This window comes from Diplotaxodon limnothrissa, linkage group LG17 (assembly GCF_057381915.1).
Source record: "Diplotaxodon limnothrissa isolate DT_005_m linkage group LG17, D_limnothrissa_male_GT1.1, whole genome shotgun sequence".
NCBI classification, from domain to species: domain Eukaryota; kingdom Metazoa; phylum Chordata; class Actinopteri; order Cichliformes; family Cichlidae; genus Diplotaxodon; species Diplotaxodon limnothrissa.
The window spans coordinates 947,872-957,773 of record NC_140612.1 but is presented as its reverse complement, the minus strand read 5'-3'; positions in this window follow the sequence as shown (position 1 = coordinate 957,773).

Genomic DNA, 9,902 nt, shown 5'->3' with positions numbered 1-9,902 from the left:
AATGTTACAGTTGCACTGAAACGTCTCCTGTACTCGTCTGTGGTGTTCCCCGGTCATAGACCCACAAGATTTATCAAAGAGGGATGCCACAAAATTGCAGGTATCAGGATGACCAAAACTTAATGTATGATGTGGTGATACTTGAACTACTACTTAAATTGCACATTTATTTTCAGGGTTCCCAGGCGTGATTGGCTGTACAGATGGCACTCACATTCCAATCATTGCTCCTTCAGTAAATGAAGGAGACTATGTGAACAGGAAGTCTTTCCACAGCATTAATGTACAGGTACATAGTTCCCTGTAGCATGTCAAACTAACAAATTATTTCATTATAGTAATGGATGCTAATTTGTGTTCTCTGCACTGTGAAGATCATATGTGATGCTGCCAACATTATCACAAATGTGGAAGCCAAGTGGCCAGGCTCTGTCCATGACTCACAAATATTCCGTGAATGTACACTGAGCACAAAATTTGGACATGGTGAGTTGAGAATACTGTAAAATATATAAAGACCAATTGCTTCAGGGACATTTGAACTGAAGTGTATCCTTCTGTCTTAGGAGAGTTCACTGGCTACTTGCTTGGTGATAGGGGGTATCCATGTTTACCCTATTTGCTTACCCCTTACCCTGACCCTGAACCGGGCCCACAGCAGCGATATAATCTGGCTAATTGCAGGACAAGAGCCAGAGTTGAAATGACTATCGGAATGCTTAAGGCCCGGTTCCAGTGCCTGCAAAGACTCAGGGTCACCCCAGAAAGGGCATGTGACATTATTGTGGCATGTGTGATTCTTCACAACATTGCCACAATTAGAGGAGAACACTGTCCTTCTGAACCAAACATCAGCAGTGATCCAAACCATGAACATCCTGACCCTCCCACGGACATACAAGATGGAAGCGCAGTCAGAGACACCATATGCCACAATCATTTCTTTTGACCCATCACCTCAACATGTTGAAAGAAGAATAAACAGATTTTTTGTTCAACTGGCTTTATTGGTCGCCTGTATTTCCTGTACACAAAGTATTAAAAGATGTAAACCTCATAAAGTGTCTCTGTTGCTTCCTCCTCTGTAACAGCTGTCAATGTTTCTTCATTATTTTCCTGTAGTAAAGAAATAAACAACATTGCTGTTCTACTGTAAACTCATATAATCTGTGGAGTATTACTCACAACTGCATGTTGGTCTGGCTCAACAGGAGGCTGCACCAGATGCAGTACACCACCACCATCAACTGATAGAATATGAGGTTCATACAGGTCACTTATAACTTACAAGGGACCAAATGGCAATTAACAAACATACCAATCAGCTTACACTTCATTGTCATTATGCTCTCAAAGACAACCAAGCCTGAGGGAAGGCAAAATCAGTCGGAAAATAACTTCACTACAAAATAATCCATTATGGTAAAGAGTTTATCAAATGAATGAGCAGCACTGCAAAGGTGACTGTGAAGAAAGGATGTATGCACATCATGTATTATTTTGAATTTACCCCTTATGTAGGCACTTGTGTCTTGCGGGGTTATTGACTCAGAGGATGTCCCCGCAGAGATGCCTTCGGCCACAGGGCGCCCACTGTTTTGGCTGAGGGCCAACTGCTCAGCCTCTGTGAGTGGTGGTGGTGGAGGACCCCCACCTGTTTTTCGGGCCTCCGCTTTTTTTCTGTTGGCTATAACGGGTCACATTTGAGCATACAGAGTAAGCAAATATGTACTTGTAATGTGCTCAGATAATTTCAATAAGTGCTTACAGAAAGAAAATTAATGTAGCCTCTAACTGCAATTGATTTACATGGGACAAACAGACCAAGCACTATGGCTCATAATACAATTACACCTTACCTGTTTGGACTATATTTTTATATTTCATTTTTACTTGCTGCCAGGCACGTTTGGGGCCTGTTGGGTTGCACCTGCGCTCACATCACATCACAAAATAAAATGTATAAAATAACAAATAAAATAACATATGATAAAATAACGTGTTAAATGGGTGGAAATCCCTCGATCAATGTTTAAATTAACACTCACGCATTGACTCTGTCGGCTATGTTTTGCCATGCATGCTCTCTTTCTTTTGCAGCTGTGGCTGTGTTACTTTTTTCCGCGGAATTTGCATGTTATCGGCATATGCTGCCATCAGAATTTCGGCCTCAAGCGCTGTAAAATACATTGACCGCGCCTTCTTTCCCTCCGTCTCCATGGTGACTCGCTTAATCTGTGCTCCACTGATCAGGGCTTTATGTATCCTCGTCCGCGCGCTTCACTTGGGGTTAAAGCAACTCCGCGTTGACTGAACTAATTGTTATCAGCCTTTCTGAAACCGAATATTCCGAGTTGGACAGTTCGGGGTTACTCAACCCTGAGTATCGTTTTTCACTCTGAGTTTTCTAAACCGGCTTCCTGAAACAGGGCCCAGGTCGAAATTCTTCAAATGAATGTAAACATTTATAAATCCCTTTATGCACATTGCTCAACAAATACATCTCATACTCTACTTCAGTTCAGTTATCTGCATTGAGAATTTTCTCTATCACCAACATTAGTCCCTTTGTTTTTCTACGGACACTCAAATTTCTCCTTATCAATAGGAATAAAACTTTAACACAGTTAAAAAGAAAGAAAGAATGAACCCATATTTCAACCAATTTGGGAGCGAAGCTGAAAAACACTTTAATATATGATTCATTTGGTTTTGTATACAGTATGGTTGTTCAAGGAATGTCAACAGAAATAATTCGGTTCAATTTATACAGCAAATCACAACAACAGTCAGTTCAGGGCGCTTTATATTGTAAGGCAGACCCTACAATAATACATACAGAGAAAAACCCAGCAATCATATTCAGGGTCACCTGGTCCAGCCCTAACTATATGCTTTAGCAAAAAGGAAAGTTTGAAGACCTGCAGAGCGAGAGCGAAGTGCTCTAATAGGGTGATATGGTACTACAAGGTCATTAAGATAAGATGGGGCCTGATTATTTAAGAGCTTGGGGGAGTTTTTCCTTCCTACTGTTGCCAAACTGCTTGCTCATAGGGGGTCATATGATTGTCGAGTTTTCTCTGTATGTGTTATTTTAGGGTCTACTTTACAATATAAAGCACCTTGAGGCAACTTTTGTTGTGATTAAATAAAATTTAAAAACATTTAAAAGCCTGCATATTCGGGGGACAGTCCCTTGATCTCTTACATTTATACTTTTTATAATTTCTAATTCAGTGCCTACTTTTCCTGTTATTTGGTACTCTGTGTTCCTGTACCCTTCATACACACTTTTGATCAAAACATCTCTGTCTATCTTTAACAATCAATCCTTCCTTTATGGTGCTACACTTTGATTCTGTCTCGTTTGCTACACTTGTCTTTATCCCTGTATGGCGTGAGTGGTTATATACAGAGTCGTGACGTACAACAAGTTCATCACCTAGTTCTGCTTTTTGTCTATAATTACCAAAATGTGTTGGACGGCAGACAGTGCTACGTTTTGCACTCTACCATAATGCTGCTGCACCTTTTCCTGTAATGCTGTTTTGTGAAAACTATTTGCTCCTGCAGTTACACCGAGGCCTGCTAGCAGTACAGTACCATCTACAGTTCCACAGGCAACCTAGAGATGAAGAACGATATAAGAATGGTAAATAGCCTGTATTTGTATAGTGCTTTACTCAGTCCCTATGGACCCCAAAGCGCTTTACACTACATCCAGTCATCCACCCATTCACACACACATTCACACACACATTCACACACACATTCACACACTGGTGACGGCAGCTACGTTGTAGCCACAGCCGCCCTGGGGCGCACTGACAGAGGCTGAAAGAAATAAAGGACAGAAGAGGAAGATATTATTTTCAAAGATAAGACTGCTCAGCAAGTCACACTTTGTGAACATTAAATCTTATTTGTCACATCCTAATAATCTGTTTTTAAATCAGATATTTCATATACACATGATCTGTTGCTGGATTAAGCTTTTGTGGAGCAAAACTACAAAACTGAAGTATACTTCAGCTGGTTTTGTGCTATTATTTATTTATTTTTAATTGACATTAGGAATCACTGTACAATACCACCAACTTCAACAATTTGTCACTACATGTATTTTTCTTTTTTCTGTATTTAACCAACTAAAATATCCATACAAAAAGATGAAAGAAGAAAAAAAAAAGGAAAGAAAATAGAAATAAGCAAAGCAGAAAAATAAAAAAAATACAAAGGAAAAAAAGGCGTGTAGGGAGTGTGTTTTTGTTTCCATTAATATAACTAATATTTCCTCTAGTCTTCTCGTAGTTAACACCGTCAAAATCATGCTATTAAAAGGTTGCATGAAAATGTGTGCTAAGCAGTTTAGTGCTAAACCAGCTAGTTTGCAGTATTGCTGTTTAGTTTACAGTGATGCACAGTGTTGGACTGTTGCAGGGCAGGCTGAAAGTGACGATGCTGATTCACTCATCTTTATCAGTTTTTAGTTCAGTTTAGAGCTGGGCGATAGAACGATAACGATATGTATCGCGATATAACTTTTACTCGATAGAGAAATTAAGCTATCGCGATAGACCTCGCAGCTCTTGTCCTCAAAAAAAAAAAAAAAAAAAAAAGGTCAGCCAATCCAAATTAAGTAGCGCAGAGCCGAGCCAATCACAGCCGCAGCGTCACGTCGCGTGACTTGTTACGTACAGCACAAGTGCCAAGCCGCACGTGTGTTTGTTTGGGAAGCAGCCAGCAGGTAATGGAGGAAATGAGTGTGCCGACTAGAAAAATCAACCGAGCGTGACCGAAGAGAAAACAGATGATGGTTCCAACGCCGGAGAGATTGTCGAACGGAAGAGCCATAGAAGTTCCGTAGTGTGAAGGTATTTCGGCTATTTCAAGTCTGACAAAAAACAGAGTAGCGTGCACTGTAATTGTGCCGAAAACAAGTCTGGAAATACAATAAACTGGTGCATGCGTCACACTGTGCGCCACGTTATTGTTTCGGTGAAATGAATTTCTACAATACTGTTAATTCTACTCTCTGCAGTGTTTAAATGCTTACATATACACACAGTTACTGTCCCTCCACACATACGACTCGGTTCTGCTTCTGTGCCCCAGCTTTGTTTACTTTTTCCCACCGAGGCTTCTAGACTTCTGATTGGCCAACATTTCTGCACGGTTAGGAATCTAGCGCCACCTGCTGCTTTGGCATGTTCATAGCAGCGTTTTCCTTCATTTCTGCCTTTATGTGTGGACGGGATTATTTTTTAAAACGAAAACGGAAAATCTCCGTTTTCAAAAATACCCGTGTACGTGTGGACGTAGCCTCAGTCTCTGACTGGAAGCGCTAATTCGTCATTCGGCTTTTGTCAGACTAAAGTAACTGTTAAAACTGTTTGAAAAGCTCAGCTATACAACAAGGAGAGATTGAGAATTTCCTTTTAGTTCTCAGTTTATTTGATATTGACAAAAGTTAGTCAGTTTTGTCTGTTCTTCTGTAAAACAAACTAAGATTTATTTTTAGAATTAATATTTTGTTTCTAAGTGGAATTGACAGTTTAGTCTGTTTCGTTTGTTCTATTTTGAAACTTAAACGCTTTAGCGGCTGCCTTTTGTGTAGTTTGCAATATTTGCCTTTATTTATCTGAAAAAGTCTCATGTTCCTTAAGCACATCTACCCTGTTGAACTTATTATGGGAAATAAATATTTAAATCAAAACAAGCTGCTGATTATTTCACATTTTACTTGTGAGCAACGGCACATTTAAATCTTACAAATATAGTTATTTGGCTGATATCGTGATAGATATCGTTATCGCCTGAAATGAAAAAAACATATCGTGATATGAAAAAATCTCATATCGCCCAGCTCTAATTCAGTTTCATTTATGTACCACCAAGTCACAGAAACAGAGGCCTCGAGGAACTTTATATTGCAAGGTTAGACCCCAGCTTTGTTTTACTAGCTTCATATTCTGTAGTAGATCTAAATCTGTTATACAGCTCTGAATTCATTTTGGCTAGATCCACAAATAACAGTGAATATTGAAAAAGCAGCGTGCATCAGCTGATCGTTGGCTTAACAAACAAACGATTATGTTCCTTAACTCTAAGCCCTGCTTTTCCCCACACTGCACAACGACATCCATAAGGTTACCTCACCTGAACTCTGGTATAGTTTTAATCCTGAACTGCACCGTGTGATGGAAAGTTTCAGGATTCTGACCTTCTCTGTTGAGTTGATATGACTGAACATAAGGATCGTGTTTTGTCAGTTATACTGATGTGCTTCAGCTGCACAGTGTACTAAGGCAAAGCTACACAGAAACCCTGCGTGAAGATGACGCTGAGTGCCTTTCCGCCTGGAACCACTGTGGTGATAACGTTGAAATGTCTTTGTGCTGCTTGTTATCTTTGCGACATGTTGTCAGCTTTATGTTCATACATAAAAACTAGCAAAAAGACTGTTTGTGTTTCTTTATTAGGATAGAGATTTGTGTTGGAACTACATCTGTGTTATTTCAGATATCCATAACATTCTTCCCCCAAATTACTGGATATTAATAAATTATGCTTAAGGTATTAAAATGTGGTATCAACGGTTCCTGAACAAGTGTCAATATGGAGCGGATGTCAAAGGTCACTTGTGGTAAACAGTTTATTGATACAGTGTGAGCTCTGTCTCTCATACATGTGTGGATGACTGCATTAATGTGCAGACAAACACTGGGTCTTATTACACCGTTATCTTAATGACACACTCCCATAAAATATATGACAATCTCATGTTTGTAAAAGCTAAAGAAATATGTACCCATAGACAGACAGAGTGATTAACATGAACGTCGAGACCAAAAGGAATCCGTGCAAAACACAAGCTAACCAAAACTTATGAATGCAACTGAAAAGAGGCTCTAAAATTATTAAACAAAAAAATGACCAAAACTCAAATAAATTTCAAAACCCAACGGCACAATCAACAAATAACTCAAATAGCACACTGTTACTAAATGAAGACCAATGATACCATCCATCCATTCGCTTCTGCTTCTCCTTTTCAGGGTCGCGGGGGGCGCTGGAGCCTATCCCAGCTGTCATAGGAGGGGGGGGTACACCCTGGACAGGTCGCCAGTCTGTCGCAGGCCCACACAGGGACAGACAACCATTCGCACTCACATTCAATCGCACATTTACACCTAGTGGCAATTTGGATTATCCGATTAACCTATCCCCACCAATGATGCCAAGCACATAAGAACATCTACATAACATGGCTGCAGAGAAGAGAAGTGTTGCAGAGGGCCGATCAAAGTTCTGCACTATAAACTATCCGTGTTCACCACAGTCAGGAGAGCCAGAGCCACAAATTCAAGCCGCCAATCAAGCTAAAGCTAAATTATAATTAACAGCAGAATATTCTCGGCTCTTAATGAATCACTTTTTTTGATGAATCTGTTTATTCACACCTTAAGGATGTTTCAAAACATTTGTAAAACTGCACAAATAACACTTTGTGGAGTGTAGATGTTAACACTAGCAGCAGACTGAATACCTGAGTTTTTTTCTGCTACTTAATTTTAGAGTAAGTGGTAGAAATAAATGCTGTACATACATCCCCCTGCATGACGGCACATGAACACATCAGCTCCATGAGGTGCTGCAGCTTGTTAAAGTCCCTCTCAGAGCATTTTAACATCAGTCAGACTTTTATTCAACTCACCGTCAAAGACGCTGTTTTCAAAGAGATGCTTCTCACGAACCTTAGAACGAAGTTGCTTCGGTCAAACTCCACCACACACGGTGGTGAGGAAATGAGTAAACTGTTTCTGTTTTAGTTCTGTGACCATGGCAGGTGCATAAGGCTCTGGGTTATCCATGCATTAAAAAAATGCATCATCGCTCTGTTGCTTTAATCAGTCACATCTTTCCATGACAGGGACAGGGTTGATGCACATACACAATCTATAAATGACTCTGTGCTTGTTTCTGTTCTCTGTTAGAAGCCGTGCAGACTGCTGCACTGGATTGTTGTTTCTTTGATGCAATCAAACTGAAACCTGACAAAGGTACTGTCACAGCTGGAGCCAGCTAAGAAGAGGAGGATGTCCTCCCCTGTGAACATTTTGATCTTATTGCTCCCAACAAGGTATGCAAATTTCTACAGAAGATGTATTTCCATAATACTGATGCTGCAATAAAACCTATGTTAAGCTGTCTGTACTTTTGTACAAGGTGAAGTGTTTGCTATGTGCCAGGGAGCTGGGCTATAACAACAACACCTCATCCATGCTTAGGCACTACAGAGCTTTGCATGAGAATAAGAGGAACACCGATTGTGGAGCAAGACCAGGTGAGCCATCAAATGCAATGATAATATAGCATGCTGTAATGTTACTAAATGATATAACAATATTATACAACTGTTATAAGTTACGTGTGTGATATTTATATTTGTGCTTTATCTTTATTGTCTTTCCTCAGGAGAACAATCTCAAATAGATGAAGACCTGGTCAGCATGGTGATTGAGGACTCCCAGCCATTTAGCATTGTGGAGGACAAAGGATTCAAAAGATTTGTTAAATCATTAAATCCTAGCTATGTTCTCCCCACTAAAAAGGTCATAAAAGCAGTGAAAATTTAGTTTTTACAGAATAAAATGTGAACAGGCAGGACTGAGGCTCAAAGCCTCAGTGTGTAGCTGTCCATACCTCAACGTTACAAAAGCACAACTACTGTCCACACCCAGGGCCGGCCCGTGGCATAGGCCGTATAGGCAAATGCTAAGGGCGCCGTCCATCAGGGGGCGCCACGCCAGTGCCACAAATGTTGAAAAAAAAAAAAAAAGTTGGTACTATTATTTCTAAATACAAAAAATAATCCCACGTTAATTAAAATGCAAAGTAAAGCTTATTTAATAGAAATATTATTTGTTACAACATTACGCCCCCCCTCCCCGCACGGTGCGCCCCCTCCCTTCCCGTATCATGGTTGCTTTTGGACGTCACCACATCAAAAAATCAACACAAGATGTCAAAACGGCCAAAACTGTCAGGTGCCCAGGGAAGAAAAAAGAGAAAAGAAGAGGAGGAGAAACGAGAAAAAGACAGAGGTAGGTAACGTTAGCCTACATGAAATTATTTGAATGTGATAGTAACCTAAATTTTTAGCATTAAGCTAATGTTACATGATTCGCTAATTGCTAATCAATAAATAGCTAGTTAACTGTTTTAACGTCAGTTAATATTGTGGAGGGGGCTAAATTGTTATGGAAAATAATAATGTAACGTTAGGTAAGTACAGCACCTTTCCCACCATTCCTCATTTGTATTCATCTTTTAAGCAGGTGTTTTTTGTTTACATTGTTATTGCCTTCTGGTTAGCTAACGTTTACCCTGCAGGTAATAGTCACTTTTCCACCCCTGTATATATTATAGTTGTAAGCCTAGTTGTTAAAGTGCACATCATTAATGTTAATTAAGCAATATCACATGAGAGGGAATGCTGTTTTTTAATAGGAGCACTGCTGTGATTCGGTCAAAGATAATCATAACATAACATTCTCATATGATATTATACTGTTACTTTGCATTCTGCTATTCAGCATTTCACTGTAATGATGACAATAAATTGAATCTAATCTAATTTGCATATCAGTTAAGATCATACATATATCTCTTTGGTTTTTCATTTATATTATATCATTTCATTTTATTCCTGGAATCATATGCTTTTATTATTAGACTTTAATACTCAGTGGTGTCACATACTCCTCTCTTCAGATGCACTGTTGAAGTTTCTAAATCCCACCCCTGGGCCATCTACCACATCTACCGCTGCTGCCTCCACTTCAGCAGCACAACCCAGCCATGATGCAGCAGCATCAAGCGGTCTTCCTGTTGCCTCC